Source organism: Pristis pectinata, chromosome 10 (genome assembly GCF_009764475.1).
Source record: "Pristis pectinata isolate sPriPec2 chromosome 10, sPriPec2.1.pri, whole genome shotgun sequence".
NCBI classification, from domain to species: Eukaryota; Metazoa; Chordata; class Chondrichthyes; order Rhinopristiformes; family Pristidae; genus Pristis; species Pristis pectinata.
This window is the reverse complement of record NC_067414.1, coordinates 50,651,555-50,675,837: the sequence shown is the minus strand read 5'-3', so window position 1 is coordinate 50,675,837 and position 24,283 is coordinate 50,651,555. Positions and strand designations below refer to the sequence as shown.

The 24,283-nt window shown below is 40.9% G+C and overlaps 1 protein-coding gene across 4 annotated transcripts in view; it reads left to right on the top strand.

Annotated features, from left to right (window-relative positions):
* Positions 1-24,283, top strand: part of arhgap18 (Rho GTPase activating protein 18) — a 123,962-nt gene that overhangs the window by 51,605 nt on the left and 48,074 nt on the right. The window contains exons 1-2 of one of the 4 annotated variants that reach the window (XM_052025253.1): positions 7,176-7,322; positions 11,585-11,678. The exons of 1 other annotated variant lie outside the window; for it this stretch is intronic. The gene's annotated coding sequence lies outside the window, so the exon portion shown is untranslated. Of the gene's footprint in view, positions 1-7,175; positions 7,323-11,584; positions 11,679-21,416; positions 21,499-24,283 lie in introns of those variants that run through there. 2 more of the 4 variants (XM_052025252.1, XM_052025255.1) reach the window with 2 other exon arrangements.

Sequence of the window (24,283 nt, the reverse complement as noted above, 5' to 3'; positions counted from 1 at the left end):
ACAGTGTTTTAAATTTTGGTGAAGAAAGTGACACTGGTGAAGTAAATCTAGTACGAGGCGTTACAGGTGAGACCATGTCTGTCCCTTTTCACAGGGTGATTTTAAAGTCAAAGTTCGTAGAAGGACCAGTCGAGATAGGGATAAGACCTAGTTTGCCAGTGGAAGGAGTTTCTTTGTTATTGGGAAATGACCTTGCAAATGGAGAAAGTGATCCTGTGGTACGGTTAACAACCAAACCAAGGGTTGATGAGTCTGAGGATGATCCAGATGTTTACCCATCATGTGCGGTGACTCGAGCTAGAGCTAGAGAATTAGCCAAGACAGACAGTCCGGTGCAGTCTGATGTAGTTCCTTGTGACAGTCCTAAACAGGAAGAAACTTATGATGCCTTATCTGAGACTTTTCTGCCTTCACTGGAGGATCAACATCCTTATAGTGAGCCTGAATTTAAAGATTTGTCTTTGTCGAGGAAGGATTTTATGGTGGAACAGACAAAGGACCCTGAGTTGACAGAATTGAAAGAAAAAGCACTCTCATGTGAGGAGATTGAAAAAGTGCCAACTGGATACTATGTCAAAAATGGAGTGTTAATGAGGAAGTGGAGACCTCCTCATGTTCCTGTTACTGAGGAATGGGAAGTTATTCATCAGGTTGTTGTTCCAAAAGTTTATAGGGATGAGATTTTAAACCTGGCCCATAGTATGCCTTTGGGTGGTCATTTTGGTGTGAATAAAACTGTAGGGAAGATCTTGAAACAATTCTATTGGCCTGGTTTGAGAAAAGATGTGGTGATGTTTTGTCGAACCTGCCACACATGTCAGATGGTGGGTAAACCAAATCAAAAACCCCGTGGCTCCTTTGAAACCAATTCCTGCTTTTGGGGAGCCCTTTTCGAAGGTGATTGTGGACTGTGTTGGCCCCTTACCAAAGTCTAAGACTGGAAATCAGTATTTGTTAACCATCATGTGTGCCACTTCTAGATTTCCAGAGGCAATACCCCTTAGAAATATTAAGGCCAAGACGGTGTCAAAGGCTCTTGTAAAATTTTTTACCTTGTTTGGTTTGCCAAAAGAAATCCAATCTGATCAAGGTAGTAATTTTATGTCAAAAATTTTTCAACAAATAGTCTATGAGCTGGGAGCAAAGCAGATTGTATCATCTGCATATCACCCAGAATCTCAAGGAGCTCTGGAGAGATTTCATTCTACTCTCAAAAATATGCTGAAGACTTATTGCTTTGAAAACACCAAGGATTGGGACGAAGGTATCCATTTACTTTTGTTTGCCGTTAGAGAATCGATCCAGGAGTCAATAGGATTTAGTCCGTTTGAGCTTGTGTTTGGACATCGGGTGAGAGGACCTTTGGAGTTGTTGAGAGAGCAATGGGTTAATGAGGAAGTTCACTTGAGTCTGTTGGACTATGTCCAAAAATTTAAAACTCGGTTGGAGAGAGTCTGCCAGCTAGCGAGAGAGAATTTGAAAACAAGCCAGATAAGAATGAAGACATATTTTGATAGACGTGCTCGGCCTAGGACATTCGCAGTGGGGCAAAAGGTGTTGGTATTTTTCCCTAGCCAAAATAATCCCTTGCAAGCTCGTTTTTCTGGACCCTATGTTATTGAATCTCAAGTGACTGATCTAACATATATAATCAAAACACCAGATAGACGCAAGAAAACACAACTCTGTCATGTAAACATGATAAAACCTTATTATGAGAGGGATTCAGTTGTGGCCTTGGTGGATGGTGTAAAGGTTGTTTCTAGAATGCCTGATGTTGATGTTGAGGAAGGCCAATTTAGACCAAATATTGTTCCATCGAAACTAAAAAACCAAAATATCCTGGAGAACCTTGAAACGAAGTTGGACCATTTACAAGTTTCACAAAAACAACAGATGAGAGAATTAATTTTAAAATTTAAAAATCTGTTCCCAGATGTTCCAAACAGAACATCGATAATTACCCATGATGTTGATGTTGGGGATGCAAAACCAATCAAACAACACCCATATCGAATGAATGTGGAAAAAAGTAAACTTGTTGATCAGGAAATAAAGTACATGTTGGAAAATGATATTATTAGACATTCTACTTCAAATTGGAGTTCGCCCTGTGTTATTGTACCTAAACCTGATGGAACTGTTAGATTTTGCACAGATTACAGGAAAGTGAATGCTGTAACAAAGTCAGATGCTTACCCTATTCCTAGGGTGGATGATTGCATAGACAGAGTGGGAAAGGCAAAATTTCTTACAAAGATTGACCTATTAAAAGGGTACTGGTGTGTTCCATTAACAGATAGAGGAAGGGAAATTTCAGCCTTTGTAACCCCTTCTGGATTGTATGAATACAATGTTTTGCCATTTGGAATGAAAAATGCTCCGGCAACATTTCAAAGAATGATTAATTCAGTGATTCATGGGTTAAAACATACAGATGCCTACATTGACGACTTAGTGACTGGGAATGATACATGGGAGGATCACATCTCTGCGTTAGAAAGGTTGTTTGAAAGACTTTCCAAGGCTAACCTTACAGTTAACTTGGCTAAAAGTGAATTTGGCCATGCCACTGTGACGTATCTTGGTTATGTTGTAGGTCAAGGCAAGCAAGCTCCTGTTCAGGCAAAAGTTCAAGCAATATCTGAGTTCCCTATTCCCACAGGTACGAGGACTGTTAGAAGATTTTTGGGAATGGTTGGATATTATCGAAAATTTTGTAAAAATTTTGCTGATATTGCTCTTCCCCTAACTAATCTTCTGAAGAAGGGAGTAAAGTTTGTTTGGACAGATTCTTGTCAAGAAGCATTTAAGAAGCTGAAAGCCATTTTATGCTACCATCCTGTGCTCAGAACACCTGACTTTGAAAAGCCATTTTCATTAGCAGTAGATGCCAGTGATGAAGCTGCAGGAGCTGTGTTGTTGCAGAAGGGTGACCTTGATGATATTGACCATCCTGTAGCTTACTTTTCAAAGAAATTTAATGAGCATCAAAAGAATTATTCCACCATAGAGAAAGAATTACTGTCGCTTGTTTTAGCCTTGCAACATTTCAGTGTATATGTTTGCACCGCTCAGAAACCATTGACTGTGTATACAGATCATAACCCATTGGTGTTTCTGAGCCTAGTCAAAAACAAGAACAGAAGGCTGTTAAACTGGAGTTTAATTTTGCAAGAGTTTGATCTCATGATAACTCACATTAAAGGCAAAGGTAATGTGATTGCTGATTGTCTTTCCCGATGTTAAATGGGAAACATGTATCTGTACTAATCTGATAGTCTGTAGTTGTGTAGCATGATAATTATTAACATTACTAACTGTATGCGCGGTTAAAATTTTCTTGGGAAATTTTTTTTAGGTGGGAGGTGTTACGGACTCAGTGAAAGTCCCTTTAAGATAGAGAGTGTGTGTGTATGTGTGTGTGGGGCGTGCTTACGTCAATAGAAGATAAAGGACATAATGACGTTGTTGAAGAAGTTAGAAGAAGAAAGAGAGAGAGAGAAGGGAGAGAGACACCAGCCTGCTTGTTTTCTCTATCGATGGATGAGAAACAATAACTGTGTTTGCCACTGAAATCCATGTATGGAAGTTGGAAGTAATCCGGTGGAGTTCACTTTGTTGCTGACCTGTAGAAGGAAACAGGTATTTGTGTGTGGACGACCACGGTTCGGATGCTTTTCGGGGTGAGGAAGTCACTGCCGAGTAAACACTGGAGTGTCGTTTGGGTTCCATCGTGGAACATTTGGATTTCGTATGTACTCTCTCTATGTTTTTCTACATCTACATCTTATCTTCAGACAACGGTGGTTGTTGAAGAAGCCCTTGCTCATGTTTCACCTTATGGCTTGCGGAACTGAACTTTAAGAACCATTCCGGAACTGGGAGTTTTGGACTTTGTCACACACACACACGAAGAGTTTAGTTTTGGGGTTAACGTTCGAGGTTTAACATTTTTGAATTCTAACATACTAACATTTTTACTTTTATTTTACGTATTATCATAAGTAGTGATTAATAAAATAGTTTTTAACACTGAATCATGCTCAGTGTGTTTCTTTTGTTGCTGGTTTGTGACATAAAGAACAGACTTGTACATTGAGAAGGCTGTAGTAAGATTGGCCAGAACAATTGAACATGCTTCTTCACTATTACCCTTTACTTCATGATCAAGTTTGTAGTGCCTTAATCTTCCTGTCACATCACTCTGTAGTTCAACACTACCAAGTCTGAAACCTTGCTGATCCCAACAGAATATTGATTCATCATGCTTGATTCCATCTCTCCTTCAGGAATGCTGTTGTAACATTTAATCTAATTGTAAACTTTTTGGTGTCTATACTCATATTTGCTCTAGCACAAAGACTTCTACTTCCACACTAAGGTATTAGCCATTGTCTTCTCTGCTCCATCTCTCCAACTTTTATTCATATTTTTGTTGCCTCCAGATTTTTCCATATCCCCCCCCCCCCCCCCCCCCTAAATTTCACTACAACAAATTCGGAAGCCCAACACTCAAATCATAATCCTGCTCCTCCTGGACCTCTTTCAAAAAGAAACAGGATTATGTGACAAGTATTGGGAAAAGTACATTGTTTTGGATTGTAAAAAAAATTACACATCAAAAAGTAGGGAGCATAATGTTGGACATTTTGAGTGGAGTGTACAGCAGTCTGTGAGACTTAATTACTGTTTGAATATTGTGTGCTCCACATAAAACTTGTTAATTAAAATACACCTGATAGGGCAGTTATCCAAAGGAGTAGGTTGCACACCCTTTAAGGAACCAATTTGATTTTCTTTCTCAATAAGGGAAATTAAAATGGAGATGGTGATTTCTGTCATCAGAAACCACCAATACATTAATTGAGTAACATCATTCTGACTGATGATTTTGTCGCAGAAACCCTGTACGGTGATTGGAATCTATCTAAAATCTCTGAAGCAATAAATAGATGTGCAGCCTCTTTGATTTAACTATCTGATATCTTGAAACTGGGTATCTCTAGCCCAATCTTTGCTGAAACAGAAGTGGGTGCACCAAGATGATTGGGATGTGGTTTCAGATTCTGACACCCAGAAGATTTTCTTTGGTTCAAATTTCCCAATAATTAGAAAACAAACTTCACTGCTTTCAAATGTCTTCAACAACATCTCTTTATTCTTCAATTCCATTCCAGCAGTTATCCCTGGAAAATCTGCAACCAACCACTCGAGATTTGATTACTCTATTATTTTTTCATTACTTTAACCCTGGCCACCTACTCCCAATTTAGTAAGATTGATAACCGAGAAAGCTGAGCAGTTAAACCAACCACATGCAAAATGTAGATGAAATAGAAGAAATGTACTCAAATAAGAAATGGAGCATATGTAAATGAACAAAACCTGAAAAAGGAATTTGAATAGGACTACTGAGCATGTGATAAAACAGATAGTAAAATTCAACAGAATATTAGATAACACAATTTCTCAGCAACTTATCACATACTTAATGCAGATTGCTTGCCCCATATTACAGATGTGGAAGTAGAGGACGTGAGTACAAAATTAATAAGTTTGAAGAAATTTAGTTTAGGATGATTGGTTTTGGGTATATAGATTCTGCAATAAAACAGTTGGTGTTGTACCAATTAAGTCATAGCCTTAGCAAGATATAAATTAATTACCTTTTCTAAAAGCACTTGACAAATCTGGTCACAGGTCTGAGGTCTGTAACAGCAAGTTCAGTATATTTTGTGTGAAATGTGAGTAGCTGTTGAATGATGCCAAGGAGAGCACCTGGGGCAAGATTTCTAGCATAGGCTTAAAGGGTTAAATCAGAGTTTGCTCAATTTAAAGTTTTTACAGGATGGTGGAATATAGTGCTGCTTTGTAGAATATCTTCCCCACTAGTTTGGTGGAGGGGAATCCATGATTAAACATGGTGCATAATTTGGTAAAGAGATCACAAGAATGGTTCCCATGTAGGGCTAAGTATTTGAATAAGATTTTGGACAATGTAAAAGATTTTCTTGCTGTATCTGGTCTGGCAGTATATGATGCTGACAACCTTCTCTAAGCTGTTCCATGTTTGTGAAATGTACAATACAGTTTGAGAGAACAGTAGATGGGGTCATGTTGGAGTTAGTCTGCTGCCAAGAATCACTACCCACACCTGTGCTGAATCTAGACCACTGATTTCACTCTTATTTTTGTGCCCCTGAGTTGGCTGGCAGGGTCCATGTTGCAGAGGCCCTGCCCCCCCCCCCAGAAACCCACACCAGACTTCAATAGAAGGCAAAGTTGTAGTGGACCTTTGCTGTCAAAACAGACGCTCTTTGAATTTCTTCGATCGTCAATGATATATATAACTTCAAAAAAAAAAGGAAATGATGAAAACGGAAGAAATTTAAAGCTTTAAAAAAAAGTTAGTTTTTTTTAAATTGTGTAATTACTTAAGGGGAGATAATATTTTTAAAGAAGTTTACCTTCTCTTTTGCCTCCTGTTTCACAGGCCTGTAACCCCCTATAAAATCAATGGGTCTTCCCATTTGAGGTGTGAGCCTAGGGTAAGGATGGGGAATCCCAGCAAGTGTGGAGTTGGTGCGAGAGGGTGATGTGCTTTACCGGGCTATCGAGTCTTGGGAGTGAAGTGAATGTACAGGATCAACGGTTGGCACAGTGTGTGGAGCGCCGTCTGCCACTGAGCGAACCCCGGACTCTGCGTGGGAAGGCCGACACTTAAGTGAAGTTTAAAGGGCCATGTGCCGATCGGAATCATCACAAAATCCGTCCCAGACGGGAACAGCACAGCAGTACATGCTGACCACTTCCCTCAGCCGCAGCACAACATTGATTGAAACACACAAAAATCGTTTTATTATTACAAATATCGTTTCAAAATAGTGCACATTGATTACACATTGCATTTTTAATACTGGCTTCCTTCCCAACCCTATCTTATAAAACCTGCCAGTGACAACATACACCAATGTTGGAAAGTACCAAGTTCAATGCCTTTAGCGTCAAGGTCCCTAGTTTTAGATAACTGAACGCTTTTTTTTCTCCCGGACATTTGCTCCACCCGCTGTGGGAGAATTGTAGGGGCGGAGTTTCAATATGGAAATAACTCGCGTTGCCAGGCAAGGACGTTTTTTTTATTCTTCTCGGCTTTATGCTGTGCCCAGTTGAACAATAACTAGTGGAAATTATGCCTCGCACAGAATGGATCTCCTGCCTACTTCCCAGAACGTAGTTTTAACGGGATATTATTTAAACGATGAGTCCGCTGACGGTGTTGCGACCAGTGCAACGGAGGAGGCAGATCTTTCTTCACCGGGGTAGGCAGTTTATCCCTCCGAAATAGGAATTAAACTATCCATGAACGGCTTGAAAGACTCTCAACACTTTGAAATATGCCTCTGCGTTAATCATATTTCAATCTGTCAGTACAGTGCAAAGGTTTCAGTGCTATGGCTGATTACTGTTGATCAATGATGCAAAGCTTTTTTTTAAAAAAAAGCTTTTCTTGTGTTTAATTTTTGGTCATAAAATGCACTCTTCGAATTTTGGACACCATTACACAGTTTGAATCTCATTTAGATATGAATGTGTTTTATTTACTAGGCTAGATTACTTGTTAAAATATACTATAGAATCTTTGGATTTAGAAATCTACTAAACCATCATTGGTTGGAATTTCTTGCAGAAAATATTTTTGGAAATTAGAAATCTGTGCTCACCAAGGAGAAATTTATTATTTGTACACCAAAAATGTACACATTTTTAAGAAACATTGGGGTTCAAGTTGTATTAACTGTTACTCTACTTGCACACAATTACAGTTTGGATTTACTTCAAATATTGGCCGCTTTTGTTTTGGTTTGGTTGGAGGAACATTTCAGCATTTATTTGCTGGTGGTTTTGTGGTTCATTTACAAATTAATGCTGTAAGGCATCATATTGTGTATGTCTCACCTTCTGTGCAGTAGGTAAAAACTCACTTTGCCACAAAGTTAAGTCCTGTTATTTAAAGTCCAAGTACCTTTTTAATTATGTTATTTCATGTCAAGTTGTCTCTCCAGGTCTGATAATTACCTATTGCATGCATGAAGTCTCATTCTGTTAGTTTTTTTTAAGGTAAAATCAAAAATATTTTTATTTTCTCCCTCACTTCAGTCTACAATTCCTTCCTGTAATTCCCCTTTCTTTCATATCTTCACATTTTAATTCATTTACTTTGCAAATACTGAGAAGTATAATTCTAGTTTTGCAGTCTTTCAATCTGATTTGTTAGGGAAGTGCACAACTGCTCACTTACCCTGTTCACTAAAGTTCCAGATGCTGTGGTTCTCTTCCTTTGTCATGAACAGCTTGCAGAAAAGTCTAAAAGCTTGATCATCCAAGGAGAGTCTAATTAGCAGTGCATGGCATTATGTATAGACTTTGCAATAATTACGTCCTCAAGATATCTAAGTTTTAATGATCTGCAAACCCAGCCCAATATTAGGCAATATTTCATTATATATTCATTCTCTTACAGAGAAACTTTTTTTTCTTAATGTGCGTACACTGGTGGCCACCAACATTTATGTCTCTAGTCTTGTATGTGTTAATCTAATCCTGAGTTGAGAGTGTTCTCTAAAGTGATATGTTAGCAGTGTCAGGAGTTTCACTTCTGCATCAGAAGGCAGCAGGTTCAACCCCCTTTCCTAGAAACTAAAAACAGAGGTTGATTTGGAACCTCGGTGGATACCAAAGAAGTGACATACTCTCAGATTTTCTGATAAAATGCTAAACTAAGCCACTGTCTGCACATGTGGATAGTTGGACAGGATGCTGTGTTACTACTTGTTGCTGGCACTCGAGGGCCTGAGTTATAGGGAGGGGTTGGGCAGGCTAGGACTTTAGCCCTTGGAACGTAGGAGACTGAGGGGTGACATTTCTGTGCTGTATTACTCTCTGACTACTATTTTCCTAGCCAATATTAAATTCTCAACAACAAAGAACTCGGATGAGCTAGTCACCTATTTCTTTACTGTTTGCAAATTGACTGCCATATTTCCTACATTACAAAAATGTTTGAACTTCAAAAATCTTATATTGGCTGTGAAGCATTTAGGTTATGAAACATCTTATATAAATGCTTTATTTCTAAATTGGCGTGTCTTTTTCTCTTGTACCCTAGTCCAAATTATCTTAAAGGGTTGAATTAAGGACACACTAGAATGCTGAGGAAAGAAGATTTTTCACCTGAAATTTTAACTTCCTCTTTCCACAGATGCTGCCTAATCTGTTGCGTGTTTCCAGCATTTTCTGTTTTTATTTCAGATTTCCAGTATCTTACTACTTTCCTTTTCAGTTACTGAAATGTTGCAAATACCCAGCAGGTCAGGCAGCATTGGGGAGAGAAAAACACAGCTAACAGTTCTGTATTCTTTAGATTTGCTTTAGAAAGTGATCAAAAGCTGGGTCAAGCACAGTAAAAATGCTTGTACTCATTTCTTTTCATCAGAATATTCCAAAGCACTTCACCATTAATGATGCCCTTTTGAAGTGACACGACAAAAGCAGCAGACCATTTGTGCACAGCAAGCTCTTGCAAGCAACAAAGTGGTGGATCTCCTGGTTGCCAGCTATTTTAATTCTCCTCCCCATTCCCACACCAAAATGTCTGCTCTCTGCCTCCTCTACTGCTAAAATGAGGCTAAACGCAAACTAGAGTTGGGCTCCTTGTATTCCGCCTGGGTGGTCTGCAACCCAACGGCATGAGCATTGAATTCTCCAACTTCCAGTAAACTGCTCCTCCTCTGCCCCTTTTCTCTCTCCTCCTGATCTGCCTAGCCCCCATCACTCTCTCTTTCCCTTCCTCTGCCTGTTCCATCTGCCCATCACCCACGCACTCCCCCTTCTGGTGCCCCACCCCAACTATTCCCATCTGCGGACCCTACCCCTCCCCCAAACCACTGATTCCATGCTCTGCCTTCCTCTTCTATCGGATTCCATCGTCTTCAGCCCTATGTCACTTCTACCTATCATCTCCCAGCTTCTGGCTCTATTCCCATTCTCCCCTCCCCCATGTGCCTATCACCTCTGCTCACCCGGATCCACCTATTGCCTGCTAGCTCTTGCTCCACTCTTTTCTTCCACACCTTTATACTGGCTATCTCCCCTCTGTCTTTCAGCCCGTATGAAGGGTTTCAACCCGAAAGTTCGACTGTCCATTTCTCTTCACGGATGCTGCCTGGCCAACTGAGTTTCTCCAGTCTCTGTCTTCAGCAAGGTGGTGGAACCAGATGAACAGTTTCAATGATACTGATTGAAGGATAAATGTGGCCCAAGACACTGGAAGTATTGGTGTATCAATGTAGTGTTTTATGCCTGCCTTAGGGAACAGATGAGGCCTTATTTTAAAGTTTCATCTAAAAGTCAGTACCTCTGGCAGTGCAGCCCTTCCTCAGTAACTAACTTGCATTATTTCATTTAGCAACGTCAATAAAAATACATTTAACACCACCACAGAGTTAAGTAGAGGAATACGTAAATAAAAATTTGATGTCAAGCTCCTTTAGATGCAATAGTATTTTAGATTTATTACAACGGAGTGTTATTTTTATGCAGTGAATGATAATTACTTAACACCTGCTGCTCACAAGGGTGGTGGTGAGGAACACAATCAGTGATTTAAGAAGGAAATGAAATAGAACCTTAAGGAAACTTGAAGGGATAGAGTGAGCCTGCAGGAATGACTAGAATGCTCTACAGGGAACTAGTTTGGACTTGATTGACTGAGTGACTTTACAACATTTGCTTTGCAGCCATAACTTAAGCAGAACCTAATATACATGTCAAATACCAGTTTTAAACATTTGCAAAAATCACAGAGATGGTGCAGAGTTCTTAGAAATGTTCACTATCACGGCATTAGCTGGGTTTTGGTTGGTAATTGTATAACTAGTGTGCACAATTACAGTATGGTCTTAGTGAGATGATATTTACAGCCTGTATCAAATATATAATTGGTTAATTTCCATTACTATGCCTTTGTGATGCAACCATAGGATGGTATTTGCTTCAGTTTTTAATGGTTAGTTGGACAGTCCATTTGTTCTAAAATATCCACATTTTACCTCTGAGGTGAAATCTATGGTGAACCATCATTTGTTGCCATTGACTTATTTCTGTGGATGCACTGGACATTCACATTCTGTAATTGGACTTTTCTTTCATAGAGTCATTGAATTCTGCAGGACAGAAATGAGCCCTTCAATCCAGCACATCTATATAAACCTATTTCCCATCTACACTAATCCCATTTTCCCGCAATAAGTCCATATCCTTCTATGCTTTACCTATTTAAGCGCCTTTATAAATATTTCTTAAACGTAGTGATTGTATCTGATTCCACCACCTCCTCTGACAGCAAGTTCCAAATATTAACCACTCTCTGAGTAAAGAAAAAACTTTCTCCTCAAATCCCCTTTAAAAACTCCTACCTCTCACTATAACCCTATGCTCTCTTTTTGATACACCTACCATGGAAAAAAATATTCTGATTATGTACCCTGTCTGTGCTGCTTATAATTTCATATTCCTGTATCAGGTCACCCTTCAGCCTCCTTTGCTTCAGGAAGAACAAGGCCAGCCTCTCCAATCTCTCCCCATCACTAAAGTCCTCCAATCCAGGCAACATTCTGGTAAGTCTCTTCTGCACTCTTTCCAGCACAGCCATATCCTTCCCATAGCATGGTGACCAGAATTGCAGTCACTACACCAAATGCAGTTTAACCAGTGTTTTAAAAGTTGCTACATAACATTCCCCTGACCTACGAAGGCCAACATGCCTTCACCACCCTGTGTGGCCACTTTCAGGGAACTATGGACTTGAACCCCAAGGTCTCTATTCCATCAACATTCCATAGCCCCCTAGCTTTCTTTCTTACAAAATTGACCTCTCAAATAGATTGTTGCAATGCATTTTTGGGACAAACTATTTTGCTAAGCATATTTATTTTACATGTCATTCCTTCTCTGCAGTTTGTGTTTAAGTGTATGTTGCTTAGATTTAGTTCGCAAAGCTGTTTTGCAGCAAGATTCAGATCACATCAACATTTTTTTTACCATCAGCATTTGCACAGCTACTTCTGGAATGAGCTAACCCTATCTTGTTAGTAATCAAAGTTGTCAGACAGCCAGGTCATAAGCAAGTACGTGTTTACTGTAAAAATCTTAGTTTGCAGTATTGATTATGTGAATATTTAATAGCAGCTTAATTAATGAAAAATAAATGCTATTTGTATTCAGTCTGGGGATTCGATATTGATAGCCTGACGATTTATAATGGGCCAGGTCTAGCAATCCCAGTCTCCTTGGATCCGGTGATGATTTCCTCATGCCCAAACCTAGCAGCTCTAGATGTGGAGAGTCTTTGTTGCCTGCTTAAACACCCCTGACTCCAGTCTGGTTGGCTGCACTGATGCCGACCCCTGAAATCACCCTGAAAGTTTTGGCTTTAAATGTTGAGAGTGTTTCTTTATGTTGGATCATGTGGACAGCTAGCTGTTCTGTAGAGAATCTCTAGTTAGCTGCATTGTGCTTGATAGCAGTTTCTGGACTCCTGCACCTGTGCAGTGCAACATGGGAGTACAGGAAGTGTTGGAGATTTTTGCTCATGAGACATTTAGGATCTGCAGTGGTCACAACAGTGAGACTGATAGGACACTGAGAGCAGCAGGGCCAGAATAGTTAAATGCAACTATGGATATATTGTGAGGGACAAATGCAAAACTTGGCAGGTCCTGAGTAATGTGATGTATTGTTTCTGACATTCAGAGATGTATAAAGACTATTAAAATTGAAATAAGAAGAAATCATTGCACTGGATTGTACTGATTTTCAGCTGGCATCTCTGTAGAGAACTACTGACTACTGAAATGTTTGGATCATCTTATTCCTGGCTTCAGGCCTGTCTATTGTAATGAGGAAAACAGAAGCAAGCAGGCAGTGAGATGTTGGTAAATCTGACCTCCTGCTTAGCACCTAGGCTCAGCAAAGATTCCAGTGGCATAGTACTGACAGATTCAGCAGAGAGGCCAATATTAACTTTACACTGCCTATGGCTGGCATATTGTATGGTGGGAAGAATTGCAGGTAATGATGGGCCAACTCAAGCATGATCGGCTTTTTAAAGGAAAAGCTAAAAATATCTGAAATACTGAGTTATAATTAGAACATAGAACACTACAGCACAGTACAGGCCCTTCAGCCCACAATGTTGTGCCGACATTTTATCCTGCTCTAATATCTATCTAACCCTTTCTTCCCACGTAGCTCCCCATTTCTCTATCATTCATGTGGCTATCTGAGAGTCTCTTAAATGTCCCTAATGTATCTGCTCCCACAACCTCTGCAGGCAGTGCATTCCACACACCCACCACTCACTGTGTAAAAAAAAAACTTAACTCTGACATCCCACTTATACCTTCCTCCAATCACCTTAAAATTATGCCCCCTCATGTTAGCCATTTTCACCCTGGGAAAAAGTCTCTGACTGTCCACTCGATCTATGCCTCTTATCACCTTGTAGATCTCTATCAAGTCACCTCTCATCCTCGTCCTCTCCAAAGAGAAAAGCCCGAGCTCACTCAACCTATCCTCATAAGACATGCTCTCCAATCCAGGCAGCATCCTGGTAAATCTCCTCTGCACCCTCTCTAAAGCTTCTCTCTAGACATTCTGGTTCATTCTTTGAATCCATAGGTTTTACTAATGAAGGAATTCACAGATACAAAAAGACAGGGACTCAGAAATTCCTTCATAAAACAACAAAGAAAAATGTGCAGTGCGTTTGGTTGCACTTGGAGTAGAGCAACTTTGAATACATGTCTGTGTTTCTTAGAAAATTCAACCTGTGATTTTTTTTTGTGTGAGATTTTTTGTTCTCCCTACTGTTTTTTTTATCTGGGATATAAAACAACCCTAAAAGTCGTCAATGGTTGTATAAGGTGCAAAGTCTATCTGTGGTTTGAATTTCATTGGCCTGAGAAATGACAGTTATATTGAACACAACTTTTTTATGGCATAGGAAGAGAGGTTTTGACCCATTGAGTCTATGCCAGCTCTCAGAGCAATTCCATCAATTTTATTTTCCTATAATCTATTTTGTCTCATTCAACTTCACCTTGATTCTCTGCACACCCACCTATTTGTAGGTTGTGGTGTTCCTATGCCACTGATGGAACACCATCACCTATAATTTCACTATGGATAATTTGTAGCAGTCACTTAACCTACCAACCAGCACATCTTTGAAATGGAGGAGGAAACCAAAGCAACAAGGGGGAAACCAACATAGTCACAAGGAGAACTTGCAAACGTCTGACAGTACCAGAGGTCAGAAGCAAATTCAGGTCCCTGGAGCTGTGAGACAGCAGCTCTCCCTGCTGTCCCACAGTACATGGAACAATTGTGTATTACTAATGGAAAAGATGTCAGTGATCTGATGTGCTCTGATGCTCAGTGGAGTTGGAACTGAGAAGTGCTGCAAGTAGGGCCATAGTGCTCTCTGTCATTATTTTGCATGGAATGCATCAAGACCCACCTCAGTAGTATTCAAGTAGGCTCTTGTAAAGAGAGCAGCAGTCTAGAGCTGGTGATCATTACAGAATCAGTCCCAACTTGTCTCAGTGGTGTTCTGCCTGCATGTGATATGTTGACATGAAGGATCATCTTCACAAGGTCACACACAATTGGTATGTTCAGGGATAGGAGATCCTTCCTGTTGAAAAAATTTATAGATATTTCTGCAGAAGGTCACAACCCCTAATTGCTCTAATATTCTTTACTGTTCATGTGCTGCGAAAAAAAAATCATATTCATCAGCCAAATGTACGTACATTTATCACTTCAAAGTTGTTATATTTCAGCTTTTTTTATTCATACATTTTTTTCAGGATCTGGCAAGGCCAGCATTTATTGCCCTTGAGGAGATGGTGATGAGTTGCCATCTTGAACCATGGCAGTCCTTCTGTTGAAGGTACTGTCACAGTACGGTTGGAAGGAGGGTGGGGGTGTGGGGGGGTGGAGATGGGGTTCCTGATTTAGATCCAGCAATGATGAAGGAATGGCGATATAGTTCCAATACAGGATGGTGTGTGACTTGAATGTGAACATGCAGGTGGTAGTGTTTGCATGCCCCTTAAGTCCTGTGGTGCTTCTTAGTAATGAAGGTCATGAGTCTGGCTGGTGACGGTGAAGTAAAATTGGTGAGTAAGTGCAGTGCATTTTGTAGAGGGAATGAATAATTTTGGTGGTGCTTCTCCTCAATGGTGTCAGCTTTATGAGTGCCATTGGCCCTGCACTTATTCAAGCAAGTGAAGAGCAATCCATCACACTCCTGATTTGTAGACAAGATGAAAGGACTTTTGGATGTCTGGGGATGAGTTACTCACTGCAGGATACCCAGCCTCTGACTTGCTCTTGTAGATAAAGTACTTTTGTAGCTGGTCCAGCCTGTCTGTGGAGATGGGTGAATCCCAATGGTAATGACTTGAAGGTCAAGAGGTCAAGACTCTCTCTTGGAGATGGTCATAGTCTGGTACTTTTGTGATGCAGATGTTACTTGTCACTTATCGACATATCAGAATGTTATCAAGGTCTAACTTGTGTAGGTCCAAACTGCTTCATTTGCTGAAAATTCGCTGATGAGTGCACAATGGGATTGAACATTGTGCACTCATCAGTGGACATCTCTACTTCGAATCTTGTGGTGGAAGGAAGGTCATTGACGAAACATTTGAAGATGATTGGACCTTGGATGCTGCTCTTAGGAACACTTATGGTGATGTCCCGAGTGTGGGATATTGACCTCTGACAACTACAACCATTTTCCTTTAAGAAAGAAGTGACTTTAATCATTGGAGCATTTTCATTGTTTAGTGCCGTCAATTTTACCAGGGCTCCTTGATGCCACACTTAATCAAATGCTTTCTTGATGTCATGGGCAGTTGCTCTCATCTTGCCTCTCGAGTGAGAGGTCAGGTCTCACGAACTTGATTGAGTTTTTTGAGGAGGTGACAAAGATGATTGAGGGTGGTGCTTTGGATATCGTATACTTAGAATTTAGTAAATCATTCAATGAGGTTCCTCGTCGTTGGCCGACCCAGAAGATTAAGGCACGTGAGATCCACGGTGACTTGGTAGATTGGATGCCATAGAAGGCAGAGGGTAGTGGTGGAGGGATGTTATTCTGACTGGAGATCTGTGATCAGTGGTGTTCAGCAGTGATCTGTGATGGGATCTCTGTTGTTTGATTTGGAAAAAAAATGTTGGGCGGCTGATTAGTAAGTTTTCAGATGACACAGAAATCGGCAGAGTTGTGGATAGTGAGGAAGCTTGTGAAAGGATAATGCCTGATATAGACCAGTTGGAAATATGGGCAGAGAAATGGCAAATGGCGTTTAATGCCGACAAGTGTGAGGTGTTGCACTTTGTAAGAGGAAAGTACACTGTAAATGGCAGGGTGCTTAGGAGCATTGATGTACAGAGGAATCTTGGGGTGCAAGTCCATAGCTTTCTGAAACAAACAGAGTGGTAAAGAAGGCATATGCGTTCTTGTCTTTATTGTTCAGGGCACTGAGTATAAAAGTTGGGAAGTCATGTTGCAGCTGTATGAAACTTTGGTTCAGCCACATTTGGAGTACTGTATGCAGTTCAGGTCGCCACATTACAGGAAGGATGTGGAGGCTTTGGAGAGGCTGCAGAAGAGGTTCACCAGGATGTTACCTGGATTAGAGAGTATTAGCTATAAGGACAGGTTGGACAAACTTGGATTGTTCCTTCTGGAGCATGGAAGCTGAGGGGTGACCTGATAGAAGTGTATAAAATTCTGAGAAGCATAGACAGAGCAGACAGAGTCTGTTTCTAAGGGTGGAAGTGTCAAATACTAGAGGGCATAGCTTTAAGGTGATAGGGGGAAAGTTTAAAGGAGATTCACGAGGCAATTTTTTTTATATAGAGAGAGGCAGGTGCCTGGAACATTCTGCCAGGGGAGGTGGTGAAAGCAGATACAATAGAAACATTTAAAAGGCATTTAGACAGACACATTAACAGGCAGGGAATGGAGGAATAGAGACCATGTTCAGGTAGATGGGATTAGTTTAAGTTACTATCATGGTCAGAACAGACATCGTAGATTGTAGGGCCTGTAGTACTTCAACTAGGATAATGCAGTGGTGCAGCAGGTAGTGCTGCTGCCTCACTGGTCCAGCAGTTCTGATCTCTTGTGCTGCCTCTGCAAATTCTCTCTGTGATTTCTGTGGGGTTTTTTTTGGTCCTGTACTTTTTTCCCACATCCCAAAGACAAGCTAATTGGTAGATTCATTGGATGCTGTAAGTTACCCTAGAACAGGTGGGTGGTAGGAAAATCAGAGACGAGTTGATGGGCATATTTGAGAGAATTGCTTACACCTTCCACCATTTTGCTGATGATTGAGAGTAGACTGATGAGCAGTACTTGGCTTCCTTGGGGTTTGCCCTACTTTTTCATGAACACTTCCACATTGTTGGGTGGAGACCAGTGTGGTGACCGTACTGGAACTGCTTGGCTTGAGGCATGGCTAGTTCTGGAGCACAGGTCTTCAGGATGATATTTGGGCCATATTCTGCTGGATGGAGAATGTCTTTGGTGTGAAGATGGGACTTTCTTTACAAGGATTGTGCAGTGGTTATTGCTACCATGGCTGTCATGGACAGATGAGTTTACAACGGGTAGATTGTTGAGGACAAAGTTAAGTGTGCTTATTGCTCCTGTTGGCTCACTCCTTACCTGCCGTAGATCCAGTCTGACAGCTGTGTCCTTCAGGACTCTTATTTTCACAACAAGGACAATCTTCATCATGTTATGTAGTATTTTGATTGTGCTTAATGGGACAGATTCACAATAGATCTGGCAGCTCAAAATTGGGTATCCACAAGTTACTGAGGATCATCTGGAGCAGCAGAAATGTTCACTCCCACAATCTTTAACCTCTTGACTCACTTTACCATTGCTATTAAACCAGCCGATCACCCCTTGTTCAATGAGAAGCAGAAAACAAAGAAAGGCTCACCAGGGGCAGCACCAGGCATTTCTAAAAATGAAGTACTAGCCTGATGAAGGACCACTTGCATGTTAAACAATAAAAACAGTGACAGAAGGTATACAGCAACATTTCCTGAGCTTAACAGTCCAAGTTTTATATGAATGGGTGGAAGGGAATTCGTATGAATTGCCATAAGCATCATGGAAGGGGTAAACATTGTACATTGCCAATATCTGTACTGGTTGGGAATCATTGATGCACTTTAATTGCAATCTGAACTCCTTTGCAAGTCCAAGTGTCTCGTGTCTACAAATGGATCTGCAACCCAACTGTGACTCACTATTTTATCCATCCTTCCCCTGCTATTTCTTACTGAGACCTCTCTGCCTTCAATTTTCTACCTTTGCGTTGCAGTTCAGTGTAACAGTCATAAAGTCATATCACACAGAAACGTCATTCTGACATTATTACTACTAGTCCCATTTACCTATATTTGGTCCATAGCCTTCTATGCCTTGGCAATTCAAATAATTGTTGGGATGCTTCTTAGCATCTTCAAAGAAAAGTGGCTGCTCACTTTGTAAAATGGCTCTGTTGGTATCCACAGGAATGGGATTTTTGGGTTGAAAAGAACTTGAAAGAACACAGTGGTGACAGGAACTATGTTGATATGTTGTCAGGGGGTTGGCATATGACTTTGCCTTCTGCATTCTCTATTCACATTGCAGTCTTTGCAGCCATCTCTTGCAGGAGCAAATCACAGTACAAGCAACATTCTTCCAGCTTCATTGGGATTGCTGCAACTGAATAAATAAGTGCCACTGTGATGGAAAGGAATATGAGAGAGTGATCCCAGGGTAACAGTACTGGCTGTGAAAACCAGTACAGGCAGGACACGTCCTTTGGCAGAGATCAGCGGCAGCAGCCAGGAATGATCCTAGGTTTGGAAGTTGAAAGTGAATGTGATCTTGACCACTCTTTCCCATCCACACCACCCCCCCCCCCCCCCCCCCCACCTCCCCACTTCCCCACCTCCCCAGGCAAAGCAATCAAGGTGCAGGAGTGAAGTTGTGTTTGAGATCCTAAGAGGTCACAGGTTTCAGTGGAGACGAAGAATGTTGTTTGAGTGTTGGTACTTGGGCATAGTTCCAGGAACAATGGTGTTTGTAAAAACTTGTTCCGTGAGAAAATGAGAAGTTTTTCAGACTTGAAGTTGAAAATTCACGTTGCAGATGTATTTTGCATATTGCACTATTGTTAATGTCATTTTGGGAGGAGTTTGACACTGCAGAGGAGATGCTAGGGAATACGAAAGTCCCACTGAAAGATAAACATTCTTATTTCCCAACAGGTGCTAAATTACCAGAAAGGTTCTTGACACTGCCCTACTCCAGGTTGTCAATTTTCCACAGAACACACTGTTTTCTTTAGGAGCTGTGAATAAACTTCTAGACCAAAGCCTGTTGTTTCATTTTTACATGAAGATCTGTGTAATTCTAGCCTTTTCAGTTTTCATTTTAAACTTGCCATGACATCATGTTGTTTATGCCGCCTTTCTCATTATAGTAACTCTTGGGCTATTATTTTGTGTGTGTTTTTTTTAAATGAATGAACAGTAAGTTTTCAGATCTTTGTCTGATTTAATATGCCAAATGCAATAAAATTAAATATGCACAGTACAATTTATCTGCAAATTGCCTTTGAACTGTGTACCTGATAACATGTTGTCGGTCCTTTTTTTTAAACTGTCAATATTCTTGTAACTGGCTTTGTGTCAACAGGAAAATATAAGCTTGAATTTCTATTACACTTCATCATGTTTTCAGGATTTCCTAAATCTCTTCACATCTACAATTTATTTTGGAAGTGCAATCATGTTATCCGGGTAAATATAGCAACTAATTTGGTACATCAAGTTCTGCATGCAGTAAATCAGATGAAGGGCCAGTTAATATGATTCTGCTTAAGGGTAATTGTCAGCCTGGCAAAATCTCCACTCCTCTTCAGTGAGAGTGATGGCAACTTTTATGTCCACTCAAATGGGCAAGTGGGACCTATTTAAATATTTATCCAAAAGACAGCACGTTGAACAGTTTAAAACTGCCTCACTACCATACTAAATCTTTATCTTAGATCATGTGCCTTTTTAATGTTCTGTAAATCCATGATATATAGCAATCTAGTAAGTAACGTTAACTTTGTCAGTGTGGTTGACTCATAACTTCCTTCACATTTTCCATTCTTAATGACCTCAAATGTTGGCATTGCCAGTGTCTGTGGATGAATAAAAAATAAATTTAATGTCAAAATGTATTTTCTAAAATGTTTAACTGAGAAGTACTTCCAGTTAAGATTCTAAAATCTCCTACTGCGATAGCCTGTTCACTGCAGGGGCAACATGTTTTCTGTTTCTCAATGCTCACAATATTTCATAGCTATAAAGGATGGTCAGAGTGCTTCTACTACTGTTGTCAGATTTAAAATAACTGTAAATATTCCCTATAGAAAAAAACTTCTTTCTTGGGAATTAATGGTGTTGTTTGCTTTGTGAAGCATTGTGGGCTTTTGCAGTTTATCTAAAATTTTCCTGAAGATGCTTCATGCATGGAGACTTTTATTGTGTAGATAAATAATACTCTGTGAATTCTTTGCTTTTGGTCTTGTATTACACAACTTTTTCCAATACTGTTCCTCAGTTTAGTGGAAGAAGTAAACTAATTGTGCTGTGCACCATTTTGTATGGGTAGCTTTTGATGACTCCTGATTGTTTGGTTTATATTAAATAATTTTTTATTTTATACCCATGTTCTTAACTAGCATAAATGTGATACATCACTGTTATTACAAGAGTCATGAGTTTTCACAAATGTGTTCAATTGAATTGCATGATATTATGCATCTTTGTTATGTTATCTTGCATCTCGGTAACATTTTATGTTGTCTCATGGATCATTTGATCTTCTGCAGCATTTTTATTTATTTGGAAGATATGACTGTAATAGGCTCAGACAGAATTTGTGAAAGTTTTTGGGAGTTGCCTTTTTAACCATTCCATTCCTTGTGAATATATGCCCATTGTGCTTTTAGATAGGGAATACCAGCAGTTTAACTCAGTAGCATTGAAGAAGTGGTAATGTATTTGCATCTCAAAATAGATTGTGACCTGGAAGGGAACTTGCAGACAGCAGTATTCCCATGCATTTCCTGTTCTTAACCTTCCAGTTAGTAGAGATAGTGGGCTAAAGAGGTGATGTACCAGGCTTCCTGTTGAATTCCCTTAATGCATCTTGAAGTTGACACTCAGTGCAGCCATGTATGGCTGAGGTGGAGGAAGTGAATGTTTAAAATGGAGGATGGGGACTCCAAGCAGGATGCCTTGTTGTAGATGGTGTCGAGTTTCTTGTGTGTTGTACTCGTGAACACTGCACTCATCTAGGTAAGTGTTGAATATTCCATCATAGTTCTGACATGCTGTGTTGGTGGTGGCAAGAATTTGGCGAGCGTGGAGGGGAAGAAAAAGTAACTTGCCATATCCTCTGTGTGCCAGTGTAGGAGCTGCTCAGTGCTCATCCTGGGGACGTTTATGATGCAGCTTCAGAGATGGTAATGGCATTATATAAAAAGTTGGTAGGACTGTTTCTTGTAGGAGATGTTATTAACTGGCATTTGTGTGGTACAAATGTTATTTGCCATTCATCAGTCCAAGACAGGATGTTGTCCGTGTCTGACTGGATGCTGGCTCTACATTAGTTCCCCTGAATGTATTATCAAGAACAAGAGCACTAAGGAAATTAGCATTGTAAGTGTTCATTATAACATTAAGGTGTATTGAGAGGTGATTAACTGACAGTGCTGTTGTGCTGGGGACCTGGCATGGACCCCTGGCCTCCCCATGCTGTGCTGGGAACCAGGATACCAGGAACCTGATCAGCAGTGAATTATCTGTGGCTTGGTGAGGCGTGGCTGCCTGTGGCATGAATGGTACTGCCGCTCCGCACTGAGATATGGGGCTCTGGGTTACGCTCTGGCCTACATGATGACTGTGGGCCCTGGTTGGGGATTGGCAGCAGCGGCCCCATGTGTTGGCAGTCTGGTCAGATGTTACAGTTTCTCTCATCACCTACTGTGAGATGTCATGGATGCTACTGCTTCCACCATACTTGTTTGGCTGCATGGTTCTCTGTAGCCCAGAAAAGATTGTGGCCATGGAGAAATCTGTGGGCTACGGTGGTCCATGCTCACTGTGCAGCCAGGGTGCTGTCCTGAGCCCCTCATCTCGAGTGGCTGCACTGCTTGCCCTAGCCCACCCAACACCAGCCCTCACAGTTTGCCTCTCTGCACTGAGCTGTGAATTAATTCAATGGTGGGCGAATGCCAGTGGGAAGGAAATATTCATGCTAGGTTTCTGCATCCACAGCAGTGTAACAGCAGGGAGTGCAGGGTTTAATGAAGGTTTCATGTCAAGTTCCTAGAACAGCAGCATACAGCTGGAGCAAATGTCTTTTAAGACCATAAGACATAGGAGCAGAATCAGGCTATTCAGCCCATTGAGTTTGCTCTGCCATTCGATCATGTCTAATTTATTTTTCGCTCTCAACCCCATTCTCTTGCTCTCTCCCCATAACCTTTGATGCCCTTACTAATCAAGGACCTATCAACCTCTGCTTTAAATATACCCAATGACTTGGCCTCCACAGCCATCTGTGGCAATGAATTCCACAGAGTCACCACCCTCTGGCTAAAGAAATTCCTCCTCATCTCTGTTCTAAAGGAACGTCCTTCTATTCTGAGGTTGTGCCCTTTGGTCCTCGACTTGTCCACTACTGGAAACATCCTCTCCACGTCCACTCTATCCAGGCCTTTCAATATCTGGTAGGTTTCAATGAGATCCCCCCCCTCATCCTTCTAAACTCCAGTGAGTACAGGCCCAGAGCCATCAAATGCTCCTCATAAATTAACCCTTTTATTCCCGGGATCATTCTTGTAAACCTCCTGTGGACTCTCTCCAATGTCAGCACATCCTTCCTTAGATATGGGGCCCAAAACTGCTCATGATACTCCAAATGTGGTCTGACCAATGCTTTATAAAGCCTCAGCAATACATCCTTGCTTTTCTATTCTAGTCCTCTCGAAATGAATGCTAACATTGCATTTGCTTTCCTTACTACCGACTCAACCTGCAAGTTAACCTTTAGGGAATCCTGCACGAGGACTCCCAAGTCCTTTTGCACCTCCGATTTCTGAATTCACTCCCCATTTAGAAAATAGTCTATGTCTTTATTCCTCTGCTCTGGGGAGCAGTACAAAGGAGTGTACGTTGATGATGTGGTAACAGGCCAAAACTAATTTGATCTGGGTTTTTTTGGATAAAGTATAGCCTGGACAACTTTTCACTTTTTTGGGCAAATGCCAGTATAGCTGTAACAGTACTGGGACAGCTTGGCTAGAGGCACAGTCACTTCTGGAGCACACCTTTGGCACTGTTGCTGGGTCATTATTGGGTCCATAGCCTGTACAGAAAGGAGGGAATGTGCTTGGAGGCAGAGGATGTGGGTGAAGTCCTTATTTAGTACATTGGTATTTACCAAGGAGAAGGACGTGGAGGGTAGTGAGATCAGTGTAGAGCGTGCTAATATGCTTGGGCAGTTTGAGATAGATAAAGAGATGGTTTTGCGTCTCTTGAAGAATGTTAAGGTAGATAATTCCCGAGGGCCTGATGGAAAATACCCCAGGTTATTGAGAGAGGCAAGCAATGAGATTGCTGGGGCCTTGACCAAGGTCTTCATGTCCTCTCTCGCCGCAGGCGAGGCCCTGGAGAACTGGAGAGTAGCTAATGTTGTTCCATTGTTCAAGAAGGGAAATAGCTTCCAGGATTATTCCTATCTACCAGTGAGTCTCATGTCAGTGGTAGGGAAGCTATTGGAGAGGATTCTTGGGGATAGGGTTTATGGGCATTTAGAAAACCGTGGCCTAATTAGGGACATTCAGCATGGCTTTGTGTGGGGCAAGTCATCTCTTACTAGATTGAATTTTTTGAAGAGGTAATGAAGGTAGAGCTGTGGATGTTGTCTACATGGATTTTAGTAAGGCATTTGACAAGGTCCCTCATGGTAGGCTCATCCAGAAGATTAAGATGCAGGGGGCCCACAGTGACTTGGATTCAGAATTGGCTTGCCCATAGAAGACAGAGAGTAGTGGTCAATGGGTCTTATTCTGGCTGG